The sequence below is a fragment of the Lathamus discolor genome, chromosome 9, assembly GCF_037157495.1.
Source record: "Lathamus discolor isolate bLatDis1 chromosome 9, bLatDis1.hap1, whole genome shotgun sequence".
Classification (NCBI taxonomy): Eukaryota; Metazoa; Chordata; class Aves; order Psittaciformes; family Psittacidae; genus Lathamus; species Lathamus discolor.
In genome coordinates this window covers 18,931,411-18,949,791 of record NC_088892.1, presented here as the reverse complement: position 1 = coordinate 18,949,791, position 18,381 = coordinate 18,931,411, and the positions used below count along the sequence as shown (strand labels likewise).

Below are 18,381 nucleotides of genomic sequence, written 5' to 3'. Positions count from 1 at the left end.
AGTGGCCGAGAGACGGGATTTGTTTTAAAATGCCAAAGTGAAAAAGAGTTGCATCGTATTTCAAAAAGGATGGACTAGATCCAAAAAGGGAGGCTGTGAAAGATGGTGAAGTCTTGATTCCTGCCCCGTCCCCTCCTTTAAACGCTCATTAACCGAAAACATCAAAAGGGCTCTACTAATTTTGTAAGGTAGATGCAGATGAGGGTTGAGCTGTGCTCAACTGGCAGCGTGCGCAGAGCTCACCTCATGGGAAAAACGCTGGTAGGGGCTCTAGAAAATTCCTGGGAGAAAATGAGTTGGAGAAACCAGTGTCTCGCTGAAAACAGCTTGTAAACACTGATGACAAGTTAAGAGTTTCCATGGCAGGTTGGCAGCCTTGTGCCATTGGCTTCTTGCATAAAAGGAATGCGTCCTTTCATTCCTGTAGTAACCTGCAAACACGCCTTCTGAATAGGGTTTTTTTTTTTTCTCTTATGTCAAATTCTTATTTTCATCGTCCTAAATGCCAGTGCTAGAAGTCTCTCCTGACACTCATGAAAGAAGCAAAAGAACTAACACTTTTAATACTAAAAATCACCCTGTGTCTGTTGTGTGTTGCCATAATGCTCCAGGTCACTTTAACAGTGGTGGTAAATCTGCATCTTAAAGACAGCTTTTTGTCCCTGGAATCCAGGACGGCTCAGTTTCAGTTTAGATAGCACTGGTAGCCCTTTTCTGGCTAATGAGGAAAAAACCCCAAACCACCTCGAACAATCCCACCAGGCCCCCATGCTTTATTAAGTTGAATTTGGAAGAAATTTATACTAGTAGAACTAAAAAACTAGTGGAACTAAAAAAATCTATACTAGTTAAAACAAAACACACAACGAAATCTTGTCTTCTCAAAAAATGTTATTTCTACAGAACTATTCTTTCACTTTGCTTAAAAAAAAAGAGAAATCCCTGATAAAAAAACAGAACAAGAAATCATCAATAAATAAAAATAAACAACCCCACAACAAAGCCAAATAATAACAAAAAACACCCCAGAGGCTAAAATCCAGATATGTTATTAAATGCATTTTAGCATTTATGTCCCTTCCAGTAGACACTGGAACCTGTGGTACCCACACTGCGTGGTTGATCTGTGAACATATCTCTAGTATGTTAAAAATACTTTGGATTTGCATGAGGTCAGCCCTGTCGGCACAGATTGTCCTCTGTATTTCCCATGATTTCATGTCTTGTAAATAACTTTCAACATTGGAAAAAGGAGAACATTCACAGAGAACTCAGAGTCCGAGGACTACTGTTGAAGGAAAATTCACATCCTAATCGCTTAGAAGGACTTAGACTCAGTGTTTAACAGTATAATTAGGAAGAGTCATGTCAACAGCTGAGGCTTTTACCACACAATGGCAGACTACTTTGCTTCAGGTTTCTTAACATTGTAGACTCATCCTCAGTGCCTTGCACTAACTTCCCTCTCCTGCCACAACCTATGAGTTGCTGCAGTTCAGTGAACAACTTCATTCTTTGTTCCATTCTTTTTTTTTCACTGTGTCTTCCTCTTGAAATAATTGCCTGTAAAGTAACAAAGTTTGGTGCCAGATAGCAACAATAGCAGAAACTTTCTAGGAAGTAATTAGCTCAGTAGATACTTTTTCCTTTTTCTTCTTGAAAAGACTGTTTCATTTTTAGATGAGAATTCACAGATCCAGTTTCACAGTGGGTAGCAATTCTGAAATAATGTAACAGTTCAGAGATATGTTTCAATTGACCCATGTACAAGAAAAATGAGTGTGAATTCTAGCATCTATTGAAAAGCCATGGACATACAAAGTAGGGAGATATAATATGGTTGCCATAGATGCAATTTCATAGTCTCTTCTCTGTTTACTTCACTGATAACTCCTTTATTGAAACCCAGGAAAAAAAAAAAAAGACAACCCTGTGGATGTTCTCAGAACTCTGTTGTCCTTGCTATCATAACAGGACTATTTTCAGAGATCCTCAAACCACTAGTTGCCATAAAGAGATTGTCCCACAGAGCTCCAGTTAAATATTGCATATGCAAGAATACATTCAAGATCAATATAGTTATGATATGCATTGAAAGACTTCATAGTCAAATTTAGTAAAAACAGATGGACTTGCTTCATATGGCTAGTAGGGATTTAAAGTTAGTAGGAAAATTTCTCTATGTACTGAGCAAGAACGAAAGATCCTTTATTCTTCCTTATCTTGAAGATAGCATGTTAATTCATTTGAAGTCTGCTGCTTTCTTCTTTTCTACGTAATACCCAAAATGTCAGCAAGTGTTGATACAAATGTGCATGTAGGATAGAGGAATCTAGAGAAGCTTTGCTCATAGTTCTGCATGTTATCCTCTAGAAAAATTCTCCATCAAATCACTTGAAAGATATCATCTGTTCTAATGCTATTTGGATGTAATCACAATACCCACTTAGCCCTTGGAAATTCTGTTTATTCAAATAGGTTGATTTTTATAATATCAAAGTGATTCTTTTGTCTAACAAAAAAGAAAAAAAAAAGAGTATTTGCTTTAAACCTTTGGTAACTGGAAGATTTTAAGGACATTGCTTGAGAAAATCTTGACAACCTAGCATGTAGGGATTTAATAGGTAACTCCATTAACACCAGTGGGAGTAGTTCAGCTAATCTCTGACATTGCAACTAGACTGCTGACAAGCTCAGCTGTTCTTTTGGATCAGGGAATTGTGGCAACTAAAAATGTGATCCTTACATAGTCAAAGATGGCGTCTGAAGAACCAAGTTAGGCACAATTTCTCCATTAACATTAAAGAGCTCTTGCTATTCATTAGGCAGCTTGCTGTCCAGACCACAAGAGAATTGTCACTTGTATCTTTTCATCAAAAATGTGTGTATCATATGGAATAGCATTTTATCTGTTTCCTGGAGTTTCTGTACAAAAGCAAAATACAGGCAGTTTGGATTTTTTCCTAAGAGTATATTTTATCCTAAATTTTAAAGAGATTGACTGGAATCAATAATCCTTTTATTGGTGTACTCCATTTAGCATACCATGTCCTGAGCAGTGGTGGTGGCAACATTTGTATGCAAGATGAAACACTCGGCTGTGCAGTTAATTACTGTGGAGGCCTACAGGTCTTCTGCTTTTTGTTCTGACCTCTGAAGTGCTGTTGTATAATACAGGCGGTCAAAGCAGGAAACTCTCAGAATACAAAAATCAAGTGTAAATGCTTCAAAATAAGGACATAGAAATTGACTGGATTCCAGTCCATCTTTGAACTATGGTTAAAATAATTACCCAATTAAAAATGCATAATAGATATGTGATACAAGGTAGCAAGTGCTCCATCCCTGGCGGTGTTCAAGGCCAGGTTGGATGAAGCCTTGTGTGGGATGGTTTAGTGTGAGGTGTCCCTGCCCATGGCAGGGGGGTTGGAACTAGATGATCTTGAGGTCCTTTCCAACCCTAACTATTCTATGATTCTATGATTCTAAGTAGATGAAAGGAAGGTACTAAGTGGTTATGAATTGGAGCCATCAGTCTTCGCTGACTTCAGTAGCAGGACTCACCATGTGCCTTCATCATTAGTACTGGTCTCATAGTTGCTCTTTCTGTGTAGTTGAATAAAGAATCTGAATCAAGAAATGGCACTGGAAGAGTGCCTTGATTGGACAACCAAGAATAAAGAGGTATAAAAAAGATACAGACTTTTTTAGTTCAAAAGCATGTTGTTCAGTAAACTACTGCACGGACAAGTAAGCGCATGCCATATTTGCTCAGGAATACATGGCATCACAGACATATAGTTTGTGTGAGAATTACAGAGCACAGAGGAGATTTTTTTGCTCTTGCTGTTTGAAGTCTGTCTTGAAGTGCACCAAACTTTTTGCCTGTCTGAAATGTTCTTCAATAATAGCAAAATGAAAAATACTACTTTTGAATTTTATCTGTATGTTTTATAATTTAGGAGAAGTCTGTAACATTGTTTTGCTTGCAAACAGCTGTGACCTTTTTATTATTTTGAAAGTGTTCCTAGCTAATGAGAGGCATTTGTTGTTACCGGTCTCATCTCCTATGCAAACTAGATTGTTCTGATGGGATTCTGTTCAGTTTATGCTTTTAAGGAATGAACTTGGAGGAACAGACAAGAGAAATGAAACCAAGAATTAGTTGGTGTGCAGTGCTGGAGTTTTTAGAGATATAGTCAGGACAGTGTTTCTTCTGCAAGGCCCAATTAAAATAAGAAATGTTTTTTTTTTTTTTCCCCATTGCTTTGTTCCTTTTGTTCCTTCATCACATTCTTTCTTTTAAAGTGGCAGTTATAATTATAGGGGTGTCAGTGTAGGAATTTCTACCGAAATGGAGTCCTGGAATTGGAGAGAATGAAGAAAATGTCATATTACATGTTGTCTGTGCCAATTTTAGTATATTTTCATTTTCTTTCCAATATTATTTTGGGTAAGTTGCTTGAAGGTTATAAAATCATTAAATCTTTAATCTAAAATTGTGATTATCTAGGAGTATAATAGTAGGAAATTATTCTCTCAGTAGAATTAAATGAATATGTGAATTGCTATTTAAGTAAAAAATGTGTCAAAAGATATGCTGCAATGTATAAGGTCGTACTTCTGGTGTTTAGGAGAAGTATGCACACTGTGTATGTCTTTTTACGTCTACTCTTTATGGGGCAATAATAAACCTTTATCTAAGTACAGATTAGTACCCTCCTCCATTAGTCATATCTAAGCTTTTACTTTAATTTTTTCTTCTGTTGTCTTTACCGCTGCAATTAAACGTGGAGCTGTACTGTGATGTTTCATTTGGGTTTTAAATTGGCTTTATTATCTATTGTGCAGGACTTAATCAATTCTATTGGATGTTATCTGCAGGTGCCTACAGTAAGGGCATATTACATTGATTTTTCATTTTTCACATCAAACCAACTACATACATATAGTCGTCCATGTGTTTGTTATTGACAGCAGGGTTATTTACAGGCACTCAGTCAAAATGTAACATATATCAGGACAATTACAAACTCCGTGGTATAGATTTATTAGACAGCAAATAAGAAAATAGTAACTTGAGGAAGCTGACTATACAAGATAAAGGATTCTGAGGGGGTGAAGAGCTTGAGAAAAGCATTCTGCGTTGATGTAAGAGTTCTCTGAAGGTGAATGGCTGCCAAGATACTTTGGTGCTGAGCGAGGTACAACGCTACCTCCCTGTAAGGAGTATTCTTACGCAAGTGAGTATTTGCAGGTCAGCGTACTATCTTTTGTGTTGAAAGTCTTATAAAGCCTGTAAAAACAGGTTTTATAAATTCCAAAGGTAGGGGACTTGGGAGGTAGATGAAGGAAAAGTATGTGCACTAATCAGAATTTGAAATTCAGAAGTGCATTTTCACTGCCTACCAGAAAAAAAAAAATAATCAGGCAATTCATCTTAATTGTGTGGGAAGGTAGAAGAGGTAAACCTGAAAAGGCAGATATAATCTGTAGGCAGTCCTAACATCAAATGTAATCCTGTCATCATTCACTGTGTTTCGTCCTCTAGAGCACTGTCTCACAGAACTGTATACCAATATTTTCACTTCAGAAACTGCTGATTCAGGTGCAGTTGTCTTTCTGAACAGAGCTTTTTGAGGAGATAAGATTTTGCCTATAGTTTGGAAGTGGCCAGACTTGAAAAGTACCCTTTTGTCTGATTTTAATATAACAAGTTTTAAATAGCCTATTTTAAACCATGCTGCCTCGTTGCTCTTCCTCCAGAGAGCAGTATTCTGTACAAAATGGATAATTTTTTTCTCTTGTGGCAATTGTTTATCAAGGCTTCCAAGGAAATCATAGAAATCTTACTTTATTTCTGTAGTCTCTTTCTGATGCTGTGTTAGGTATCACATGGAGTTAGGTAACATTAGGTCTGATTTTTTTCCCCCCCCCCTGATTTCTTTTCCCTCCGCATTGTATAGTAGAGGTTAATAAAAATCTACAGGTCAATTCTGCACCCATTTTTTCTTTTCAGTTGGTGAACACATAGTGCATTGACTGGAGTCACACAACCATTTGGGAGTGTAGCTGTGTTCGGACTGAAGAAAGAGGTTGTAATCAAGCGGGCTGTCAGGAGACACTGAAAATAAGTGCTGCAAACAATCCTGTATTTGTGTCAGGTCTTCTTTCTAGGCCTAGCTCTGCTCTTTTAAACCACAAAATCTTCTTTCCTCTTGCTTTAAGTTCTTATGAAACTCTGGAGAGGTTTAGAGTGGAGACCCTCACTGTGTCACCCGCCCTCTCTTTAATCCTGACCAATAAACTCTCAGTCACTCCTCATCCATCCCCAGGCAGAGCTCTGTGTGCTCCAGGCGGTCACTGATATAGAGGGTGACACAACTTCCTCATCCCCTTGCCTGTCTGTCCTAAAAAGCCTGTATCCTTCCATTCTAACACTCCAGTCATAGGAGCCATCCCACCACGTATCTGCGATGCCAATAAGATCCTAGCCCTGCAGGTGTGTGTGCATCTTTAACTTCTCATTTATCCCCCATGCTACATGTGTTTGCATAGAGGCATTTAAGTTGGGTATCTGATGACGCCAGCTTGCTGGCTGGAGTGGCTGAAATTCCTTTGTGCTGCTCTTCAGGTGTTGAATTGTGATCACTCTCCAGGCTCTAGGCATCTCCTGCTGGCACTGGCATCAAACTGGGAGGAGTAGGATGGATTGAGGTTCCCCTTTCCCAGCAGCTATAGTTTAGGAGTCCAGCAAGGATTTTTAGTTTGTGATGTTTTGGATGACGATGACTTTCCTTAGGAGGTAATCACTATTGCCTATGAATCTATGAATGTGATTTTCCTTTGTCTTTGAAAACACTTCTATACAGTCTGGCCCATATACTGAATTGCTGGCACACTATAAATAGGTTTTAACTTGCATCTTTAGAGATGCACTATTTCTACCCAGTCTCTTTGTAAAAGTGCTGAAAAGAAATCTGTTTTAAGCTCCTCTCAGTTCGAAAGATCGATGTTGGAGACATTTTCCTGTCATAGAGAAGCCACTAGTCTCGGCTTGCTGTATACCCTTGAACAGTGTTAAGTATTGGGTTGCATCAGTATAATGCATTACTCTTTCTGATAAGAAAAGCAATGCATTCCATTGCTTAAACTGAATTTGAATAACACTGTTGAAATCAATAGTAGCTTCTTATCCGTGTAAAGATAATTTATCTTTTTGAAGCTCTTTAAATGCCATGACAATTTCATTGTGTTTCCTTTCATTGTTCAGCTTAACATGTTAACATAGTAAAATTAAATGTTGCTTGGAAAATGACTGTAACATTCAGTGGTTTTCACTTTTACAACACTTCTTTGTGGTCTGTTTTAGCAGATTAGCTGTAAATGAAGATAAGAGCTGCTGTTTTGAAACTGGCAATATAGCAAGCACATTTCTTTGCAATATACACTTCTGTGGTCTCTGGTCATCCTATAGTATGCACCTCACATTCCCGTGTTACTGTTTTTCTAACTCTCTAGTGTTAGTCAGATACATCTATGTCTGTCTGATCTGAAACTTCAAGTGTGGGACTGGAGATGCAGTTTATCTTTTGTATTTCAAAAATAGATATATACATACATACGCACACATCTTAATTCAGCATTGACCCAGAAATGCACAGTTCAATGCGTAAGTATGTTAAAAGCATGAAGCAGAAGTAACCTGGGAGATTGGTGAGAGAACAGGTTTTCAGATTTTCTTTTCTCTATGATGATATGGTAAAGGAATAGCTTCAGCTTGTGTGTAAGGGATGCCATCCTCTTACCCCTAGCATTAGTTCCTGATAAGATGTAATGAAGTACAGAACAAGGATCTGCCTTGTAACATTGCCGAGAAACAGCTTTTCTTTCATCCTGTTTCTTTTGGTATTCGAGTTGTTCTACAGATTTTTGACTGTTAAAGAAAATCCCACATCTTCCTTTGCTTTAAGGTTTGAATTTTCATTTCATTTCATTTCTGTGTGTGTATGCTAAACATCAAAGTTTGGTGGTGTTTATTAGCCAGAGCAGAGGGTAAAGATCTTTGAAATTTGCAGGGGATCACCTCCCATAGACAGCTGCCGATGTTGATCCACTAGCAATTTCCTAGAAGACTGCTATTTATTTGAATTTACTGTGATCACGTAACTATTACCTCAAACATCATAATTTGCTTTTGCTCTCCATCTATCTCAATCAATCAGTTGGTCATTAAACTTAAATAAAACCTCCTGTGATCACGTGTAGAGCACTGTCAGTCTGCACTACAACCACTCTGGATTTTGTATCACTTCGTGTTTGAAAAATTATACAGTCGTCATAGCAAGGGGGTGAAAATGTTGTTGAAAAGCTTAAGTATGTGTTACCATCTGGAGTTGAAGGGGAAAGCAAGTCTTTTCTATGCCGTACACACTGCATCTTTTATCCAAAGATTTTCTATTTTTATCTAGTACTAATAAATTTTACATTACTTTTCATCCTGCTGCAGGTGACAAAATCTATCACATACACTCTAATGGAGTCTATGGCTGATGAAGTGGTCTTGTTACTGAAATGATGATAGCTGATCACCATTACCTTGCATGAGCTCTGTCAGATGAGTCATACAGTTACCAGCTGGCCTGTGAAAATACTGTCCTGTTCTATTGTGGTACAGACATTTGGAACCAGCACAGCAGGACATAATTTATGTATAAAAGACAGAACTTCAGAACTTCCTGTAAAATATATTTGCTTAAGTGCAGAAAGTGTTGGTGAACAAGTAAACATGAAAAAAGAGCATGAAATTAATTACTCACTGGGTACTGGTCAAAGACATGGCAATCCGATGGAGATGAAGTGGGCCCAGCTCTCTGTTCCCAAGTGCAGCCGGTACCGAGGCTGGACACATATTTGCAGTGGGTGCACACACATGGCTTTCCAAACAGCTCCACACAGCAGACACAAATAGGATCAAAAGCCTCATCCTGTTCTGGTCTCTGGATGATCAGAATGAAAGCCTGTTAGTATACGTGTGTGTGTCTATATATATGTATGTATGTATATGGTATACATCTCTGCAGTTGCTGGCATTAGTTAGGACAGCCATGACCAGCCTCTGCAACCCTTGTCTCCCCAGCTGCTGACACCTGCGCATATGAGCCCAGAGGGTCCACAGCCCCGCTACTGTTGCTAGTACAGACCCAGCTGGTTGTTAGGGGAAAATTCCTGTACAACTGAGCAAACTGAAACTGAGCTTCAAGCTGGCCAAGAGGAGTTTAAATAAAGGCTGACGAGCCTGATGCCTGTGGCCCTAGACAGCTGGCACAAAGCCTCTGGCCAGTAACTAGCAATAGCAGTGCTCTATGTAGTGGGCTGCAGGGCTTCACACTATAGTGTGTACAGGCAAGGTAAGTTGAGCACTGCATCTCAAGATTATAAAATAATGCCCATTTTGTTCAAAGTGAAAGATTTGGCCCAGAAGCATGCAATTCAGTTTAGTAGTCTGGGCTAAGCATATGCAAATATGTATTGAATTTGGCACCGTAATTTGACAACAGATGTCACTAAAAACATATGCCATGCAATGTATTGCAAACTTGCTCAATAACGTAGCATATTTGTAATAGTGTGGCTTAGCAGTGTGGATTATTTGCTCTTTAGAAACAACCAGAAATCAGCTGGGCCCACTGCAGCTCCTTTTTTAAGCTTACATTGCAAATCCAGTGTGACCTACACGAAACAGTTTGCTGGATGATGATGAAGATGAGCTTTGCTATAAACAGGAAAAAGCAGTAGTTCTGAGGGTTTTTATAATGTTTATCAGTAGCAAAACAGAAGTAGCAATCGCTTTTAATTGCCCAATAATTTTATTATTCAAAAGATGGAATTTACAGGAAACAGCTGCAGTTGTAACTGAACCAGCTCTTTTAATGTATTCCTGGGTTGGTTTTTTTTTCTTTTCTCTGTATTATATTATCTAATGGCAATAAGCTGCTGGCTTCAATCAAATTTTCAAGTACAGTAAGAGTTGGATTTATTAAGCCCTGGAATGAATACTCCAGTACTCTCATTGAAAGAGACCTTTGTGTATTTGATGGTTCTGAATTGTCTATAGAAATCCCATTCCTTACATTAAATCAACTTTCATTCTTTGTTCTCCCAGTGCTCAAGAATATTAAGATTCATAATGTATTTCTGTTCGTTTTTTCTCCCTTTGTAGTTTTTCCACTCGTCTGTATTTTGAGTGTAAGAAAATGCAGCCCTACAATGAGCATGCACTCTGAATTAATTACCTGCTTTCTGTAAATACAAATAAATGACAGCAAGAACAAAATGACAAGCAGAAAGGGGAGGAATAGCTACTGTCACACCTGTAGTGTTAGTGTTCGTAATGTTAAGAAATGTTTTAAGAGATCCTATAGTTCCTGTACTGCTGAAAGATGTCTGCTGTCAGTGATGCTGCTCTTCACATGACAAGGTCCCACACCTGCAGGCTTGTCCCTGAGGGTCGCACTGAGCTTAGACCAGATGAATGGCTTCCTTTAAGCAACGGATCATCTTTGAAATACAGTGAACAGCTATTTAGCTAACACGACTAATAGAATATAATTAACTCATCACAAGTGACCTTAGTTGTCAGTAGACCACAAACTCCCCTCAGCACTTCTGAGATTGCATTGAATGTAACTTGGCCATTTCAACAGTGAAGGAACAAGGTGCCAGTTAATGCACATGTGCATAATTCTTTGCCAATATGGCAGTTCTTGTCCAACAATGGGCAACTGCAAATGCTCCTGTGATCAGGAATGACTTTGTTAGAGAAGCAGAATGTGGTGGAGCTCTGTTGCTTATTGCAGAATAAGCCAGAGTTTACTGTTATTGCTACCATGCATTTCAGAAATTTTTGGTAACAGTCCTGATTTGCTGGCCTTGTCTTGAAAATCCCACTTGAAACAGTCTTAATTCACAGTTGGCAATGAATCATGGAAAACTGCAATGAAGCCTGTTGGAGACCAAGTGTATACTAAATTTGCAGCTTAAATATAAAAGATGGGAAAATAAATATATTAATTTGCTTATCTTCAGATAGTTGGGTGTTTGTTTAAAAATAAGTGTTTATAGTTGACAGAGCTTAAAATCTTTCGTGATAGTATTTTTATGGAATGTGAGAAAGGTAACAGCGTCATGCTCTTCAACCAGCTTATCTACGTTCCACATTAATGCCGAATAGGACTCCAGAGAGGTATGTCTGTGCTTTTTGTTAATCTGGACAGGCAGTTATAAAACACTTTTGTAATTAAATTTCTCTTTTCATTTGAATGGTGGCATTAAACAAATATTTTTCTTTGGAGAAAAGTAACAATTTGATGTTAATTGCTTCTATCTGTTTCTCAACATTGTCAAATAACCTATTGTAAAAGCTACTTAATATTTCCAGAGGAATGCCATATACTGCATAGCTTACTTCCTTTGCTGGTTATTTTATTTGATGGTTAAACTGTAATTGGAATAAAAGGAATAAAGAAGCACTTGTGGGTTGGGAACCACTCAAGGGACTGAGAATCTAAAACAGAACAATGATTTAACACTTTTTCTTTTGTTAGGCTTTTTCTTTTCATCTGTGAATTACATGCAAGTAGGAGAGATTATCGGCAGAAAAATGAAGGGAGAATGCAGAACTCATTTAGATCAAACTCGCTGTGCCTAATAAGCACACAGAGAAGCTACAAACTGTCTAATCTTTACAGTTTGTTCTTAGCCTTCATAGGTATTGTAGAATGCACAAAGTCATTCTGAGAAGGGAAATTAGCCTGATAAAAATGAGACAACACAAAGCCAAAGCTTCTGCATCATACCCAGAGATATGTGGCTTTCAGTTACTTTGGAGGAGTATTCAGTAGAAAAAGCAGGAAAGGAAAGAAAGAGCCATCCACAGCAGACATTTCCTGAAATGAAAAACGTGCTTGGGTTGTTACTTTATTGAATTTTGCTACTGTAGGACATATTAAAGGACAAAACTCTCAGACATCCATCCAAAATGGGGAAGGTATTTGCATGTGAAAAATGGCTATAAATATATGTTCATATTCAAATGCTTAGTATCAGGATAGTTTATGAGCTATGTAAAAGACAGTAGAGCTGATTACTGACAAGCGTTTCTCTATGTATATGTGTATAATCATTTTTTGGAAGGTGTGCCGGGGCAGGAAGGTCTTGTTCATCTTGCCCTGCCTGCTGGGTTTTGAGTCAAGGAAGGTGTGTTTAGGGGAGAAACTAGTCCTTTCCTGGTAATGGCCAACCATATTCAACTTGAGGTATTTTTCTGGAGTACAGGGTAGGATTAGCAGAGACACAGAGTAAGTTCTGTTTAGGAATTCAAGACCCTTGTGATGATCAGGCAGTTCCACCTCAAGGCTCAGGGCATCCTGGAACCTGTAGAGAGCCTCTGAGCCAGGAGTTACAAAGGTATGAATCAGATGTGTGTGGAGACATAGCTGTGCATGTGCCTGTCTTTGAAGGGAAGATGAAGTTGTCAATGCCATGTTAATCTGTCTGACTGTTCAGCACAAGCTGTGAAGCAACCAGTGTCACCAGGCTTTTTTGAGGTGCAAAGTGGGATTTTTCTCTGTATTTCTTTCACAAATTTAGCCTGCCCTCCTTGCTGAATAAATGCTTGTTTGCGAAACCAAACCAGCTGCGCTGAGGAAATGGACTACTGAACTTCCAATTTATGCTAAACCTAAATGCATTAACCATGTATTTCATTTATGAAAAAAAACCCACATTTTCAGATACTTAGTGGTTATTTTATTTATTTTTGCCTAAAAGATACAGGTAACGTTCATAAAAAGATACCGTTTCACACTAAAAAGTGTAGATATTGTACTCCATAGCATATTTGAAGTGTATTCTGTCTTTATTTCAGTGTTCTGAAAAAGAATAACCCTGACTTTTTGTGTGTGTGTGATTTTTCCATTAACTGAATTCTGTCAATTTGACAAATGAGTGAAATTTTGTTGGGCCGGTTTTGCATCTTTCTAACCAATGAAAGATGGGACTGGTTTGCTTTGTCCACCTTTGCTCTTAGTCAGTATGGATTTGTGCGGCACCTGATTTCTGTTCTTATTTCTGACTGTCATATCAAAATTCCCAGAGGCAGGCACTTCTCTTGGGTAGTTGGTTCCTCAAAGTGTTTCAAGAACTTCAGCTATTCCTGAGGCTAGTTTTGGGGTTGTTTTTTTTTGGGGTGTGTGGGTTTATGAAGAGCAGTCATCACTCTTTGTAAAGCTCTGCTATATAAGATTAAAAGGTAAAGCAAAACAACTCCTACCCTGTTCCATGAAAAAAAAGCAGGGGAAGAAGCAGCTCCACCTGCTCTGTTTTATTTGCTGTGTTGAGCTGAAGGAGCTGTAGACTGCCCCACTGCCCAGTCTTGTAGGGCCAGCTTCATTTCTGGACAGATTAATCTTCAGTTTCTATAAAACCTACCTCTGTGTGGGAAGCAGCCAGCTCTGGTGATCCACAGTGGCTTTGTCACAAATATTCCAACATCATCTTTCCAAAGTGTCAACTTCTGTCCTCGCATGTGACCAGACTAATTCACAGTGTGTACGTGAGGACCCCACTGCTGCTCAGAATGGGGAGTCAGAGTTTCTGAAATGCAGTAGTATTCACAAAACACAGGAGCCCACATTTTGATATGCAAATATGTGTCTGGTAAGCCAGGATTCCATTTTTCTTCTTCTTTGATATGGAAAGTTGCTTTTAACTTAAATGATACTATTTATTTATCCCCCCCCCCCCCCCCCCCCCCCAATTTCTGAATGTGTGAGTGGATCACAGAGAAGACATTTTCACTTCAGTGAAACAGGAGACATGGCTTAAATTGGGCTGTTACTGGCCTGTGCGCAAATCTCCAGATTATTCTTGGCACTTTTAATGCAAGGACTAAGAGAAACTAAATCTGCTGGAATGTTTCTTCTCTTCCATTAAGAAAATATATGTGCAAATACTTTTAAGGATTTTAATGAAATTTAGTTGAACTGAAATGCTGCTGTTGTATTTTGCCTTCTAGATTCACCTTTTAATTAGATAGACATGCATATATACATTTAATCATACCTTATATTAGTAAGAGTGTTTTGCAGAGATTTTTTTTTTATTGCTTCTGTCACTTTAAAGCCTGTAAGTCCATCAGGTATTTAGAATACTTAACTTGCTTTTCTGTCTTTCAGCGTCCCAGTAATGCAACTAAATACCCAGCAGATGCGCATTTGCACCTTAAGGTGAGTATGGTACAGAGCCAGAAAGGTAAGAGCTAGGAGCATAATCCTGTGTGCTAGGATTTCACTTGTTCACGCGGTGAGCTCATGTAGCTTTCATTGCCTGCTTGTACTTTTCAGTCTCGCAGTTGTGACTTCATTAGCAAAGTTTTTTTTTTTCCTTCAGAGCTTTACTGTGCTGTGTGGTTTTTACAAATGATTATATAGACTGCTGTACCTCATACAAATAAATACTGAAGTCCTAAAAATATAGGTTAGCAATTAAAGAATTGAAAGTGTGGTTTACAGTTTCCTTTGAAGTCTTTCTCCCAGTATGTCTGAAAGCTTTTTTGTACCACAGCCAAATTTAGAATGGCTCAGTCACCCGTTGTAAGTAACAAGTAAGAAATTTGAAAGTGGAGAAACTCTGAACAGATTGCAATAGGTCAGACTTCTTGTACCTGGAACCGTTTTGCAGATAACTGTGTGGCCACTTCCTCCTCTGGGAGCAAACAAAGATTTGGTCAGAACTTCTTTCTAAAGCAGGAGGGAGGATGAGGGGAAGATTTACAGAAGTTGGTATGTGAAGTTCTGCGCCCTTCTAAATTACTAGCTTGGGGTACACATCAGTTACTGATCTGATCTGTATGTTTCCACAGAGCCTATGAATGGGGGAGTTCAGTTGAGCTTCCTTTGACTGGCAGTTTACATGCACCAAACCCACCATGTGGCCTTACCTAACGTGTGGAGAATCAGAACCATCAAGGAATTTCTTAAAATCTGCTTTAATACTCTCAGCCGATTATAATAGTATGGATACAGTCACATCCATATGGATAAACAATAAGCATGTGGTGACTGAATTTACACAGGGCACAATATCCTCTTTCTATCCCAGAAAACTCTGCAAACTTGACCTGAAAGCAGCCTCCTTTTGTTTGGTGAGAGGGGGACCATTAGGGTTTGCATCCTTCTTTAGGTGAGGCCAAGCCTTTTATGTCTCTTAAATTTGTCTAAATGTTGGAAACTTTTTGCTGGATGTTGTGAATTCTGGGGAGGAGGGGTTGTAGAAAGAGTCTGGTTTGTGAAATGATTAGTTCTTTTCTGCAGTGATGCTTTATTTGCCTCGGTGGGATGGGATATGTTCTTGTTCTGAAATTTCACAACCAATTCATTAAGAAATGATTAAAACCCTGTAAAATTGGGAGAGTCCCTGCTCTAGAAATAGGTATTGTGCCCTAATGGAATTAAAGACTTTCATATAACTCCTTATAAATGTGGTGGATTTTTTTTTTTTTTTTTTTAGCCTTCGTAAATACGGCATCTAAACATTGAATTATATTAAAATACCCTCTGTCTTGCAATAAAGCTGTTGTGGTCGTGCAGCTGAAATATTCTTTTTAGGCTTGTTTTATCTGCAGATATTCCTTCAGCTGTTCTATCTATTCGTTTATGGATACTGTGAACAAGAATGTTGTCTGCTGTACCTGGAGGCAGGAGCGAGAACTGGGATTCAGAATTGGCCAGACAGGAAGGAAGACAGGAACTGACTTTGATGGAAGCAGAAATCAAGATGGGCAGTGGCTCAGACCGGAGCTAAAGCAACGGTATGACACTGAATACTGCTTGGCCTCAGGGCCCCTCCGTACTACAAAGGTTCCCCTGCAGGAGACCTGACTCACCCTCTGAACACAAGTCTCTGCTGATCACTGCACCTCATTGAAGGTAATAGTACATTATATATACATATATATATCAAATCTGTCAGTGATAAGGCATTATGTGTCTGCCACAGGAGGAAATTTTTGCATTGGAAGGAGAAAGCTCTTTTTAAAAAAATAAATACTTAAGAAATTGTGTTGCTTCAAAATTAGGATACTTGGGTACTGCAGAAGTAGGATAATTGCCCCATTGGACATGGCTTTGAGTCTGATCTTCAGGAAGAGCAGATGCAAAGTGTGCAGGAGTTGTCGGGAATCAGCACAGGTCAAAGTACAGACTTTGATTTATCTTAGTTTATCTGGTTTTTCCAACACACTTGTGTGGTGATCACACCCATTGCTAACTAGGTTAAGTAAGACTAGAGAGCAGTAATAGGAATGTAATCTTACCCATTTAATCAAAGGAGAAAGTAAACTAGCATATCCTTCCAAAATGTAACACATTTAAGTTTAAGGTGCTGGAAGATGTCCAGCAGCAGAGGGGGATTTGGCCAGAGGGCAAACATGCTGCAGGCACTAATGGAAGAGGTTCATCCTCTGGAGGAGAGGAGAGAATGGCTGAGGCAGAGCAGCTAGGAAATCAGAAACACTTTACTGGCATGTTGTGGACATAAAGATACAGTGGGTGAAGATTTTGTATCTTCCAATAAAAAAAATCCTCACATATTGTCAATTTTATGTTCCTCCTGGCCCAGGCCTCTCCTTAACGGACATAGCAGTTCCCTTCACTGCCCATAACATTCATGTCTGGCTTGAGCTGATGTCTCCCTCTTTTGCAGGGTTGACGAGAACTGAGTTTGTGCCCTCCTTTGCCTTAGGAGACTGGGAGAAAGATTTGGGTACAGATTCTGAATTAGGTGATTAAATTAGCAGTGAGAGAATGGACTGAAATCGAAGAGCAAGAGTAGCTCCTGAAATCTAGCAGTTTTGCCAGGCAGGAGCTGGACACTGAATTTTGACTTTGTAGCTGAAGTTGCTTTGAGATAAAAGTCTTCCAATCTTCTGTTAAGAAAATTGGCCCACCAAAGTCTCGCTGTCAAAGTCCTTTCCCTCCTCTACCAAGAGTGTGTGATAAATGTTTTAAGTAAAGGGTTTCAAATGATTTTTGCGAAGTCTCATAAATGTTCCATATGTCACTTTCTCTAAAATTATAATCTATTATCTCACTCAAGTGGAATAATAATGCATTGAAAAAACTAAATTTATCTCAGGTGCTCCAGCAGGTTGATTCTTCATTATGTGTTAATCATTAATGGCAATTTTCCATGGAGCATCTGTCAGTTCTAGTGAGCAGAGCTTCCAGAAATTATATCTTAATTTTAAGCATAGACACTAACAGAAGATAGTGATTTGGTTGGAGGGTTTGTTGGGGGTTTTGGGGGTAGGGGGGGTTGGTTTCTTGGTTGTTGTTTGTTTGTTTTTTAAATCAATACTTTATGTATATAAGCTATCTGGGTGTAGATATTATTGCAAGCAGCGCAAATTTATGCTATTTATAGAACAGCAAAAGAATAATTTTTTTTAAGGTCTAACTTAGTGGAATGCTTTTATTTCTGAAGTACTGAGTCTTCACTACAGCATGGGTAAGGCAGTGACAGTTATCAGCTGAGATACTATATTAGTATTTTTACATATATGTTGATATACATTAGTAATAATATTATAGAGTGTTAAGGTCTAGGATTAGACTGAAGTTCAGTTGGTGTTGTGGAATTTCGCTGTTCCACTTGGCTATGACATGTCAGAAGTCTGTCTTTCAGTTTTGTGTCAAGGTAGAAAAAGTGGTGAAAAGAACTGCAAGTAGGATAAAAGTTAAAATTGTCTTCAGTTTTTTGGAGCTGGGCTGTTCAGCACCATCCACACTAGATTCAAGTGAACCTGTGATTGCATGTATGTCTTCACTTTGTTCCATGAATTTAAATTCATAGTTACATTATATTTCGTAAATACATAAATGGATAATAGTAAGTTGTAACTGTTTTGAGAACATAAAAACAATTCTTGAGGTTTACTACATTTCTGAGTCCTTTTGGAATCTGTCTTGAGTTATATCTAAATTGTGATGCATCCAAGTTCTTTATGCTCTAACATCCATGTGTGTCTTTGGCTGTGTCTTAATTCCATCTCATTTAAGAAGATTTGAGTGTGGAAGGTGGGAGAAAACAGTCATTCGGTTTGTACTGATCCCTGTAGTTCTATATAATTGTGTGGCCAAAACCAAAGCTGGTCAAGAAATAATCTTTGTGAGTGTCTCAGCATGCCCTTTGCTGTCCCTGGGATGAAAGTTCATGCCACAGGACTAGTATGTATCTGAATGTTGTTTCCATAGTCAAAAAGTATACTCCAAGAATGTGTCAGCAAAAAATATCTTATTTCCATGATATTTTTAAAAAATG

General features: G+C 38.5%; 1 long non-coding RNA gene across 2 annotated transcripts in view; it reads left to right on the top strand.

The window, feature by feature from the left end:
- LOC136019425 (uncharacterized) overlaps positions 1 to 14,288 on the top strand; it is a 168,511-nt gene extending 154,223 nt beyond the window's left edge. The window contains exon 7 of one of the 2 annotated variants that reach the window (XR_010614868.1): positions 14,238 to 14,288. This is a non-coding gene — a long non-coding RNA (uncharacterized LOC136019425). Of the gene's footprint in view, positions 1 to 8,509; positions 9,284 to 14,237 lie in introns of those variants that run through there. The other variant, XR_010614869.1, reaches the window with a different exon arrangement.
- The last annotated feature ends 4,093 nt before the right edge of the window (positions 14,289 to 18,381 follow it).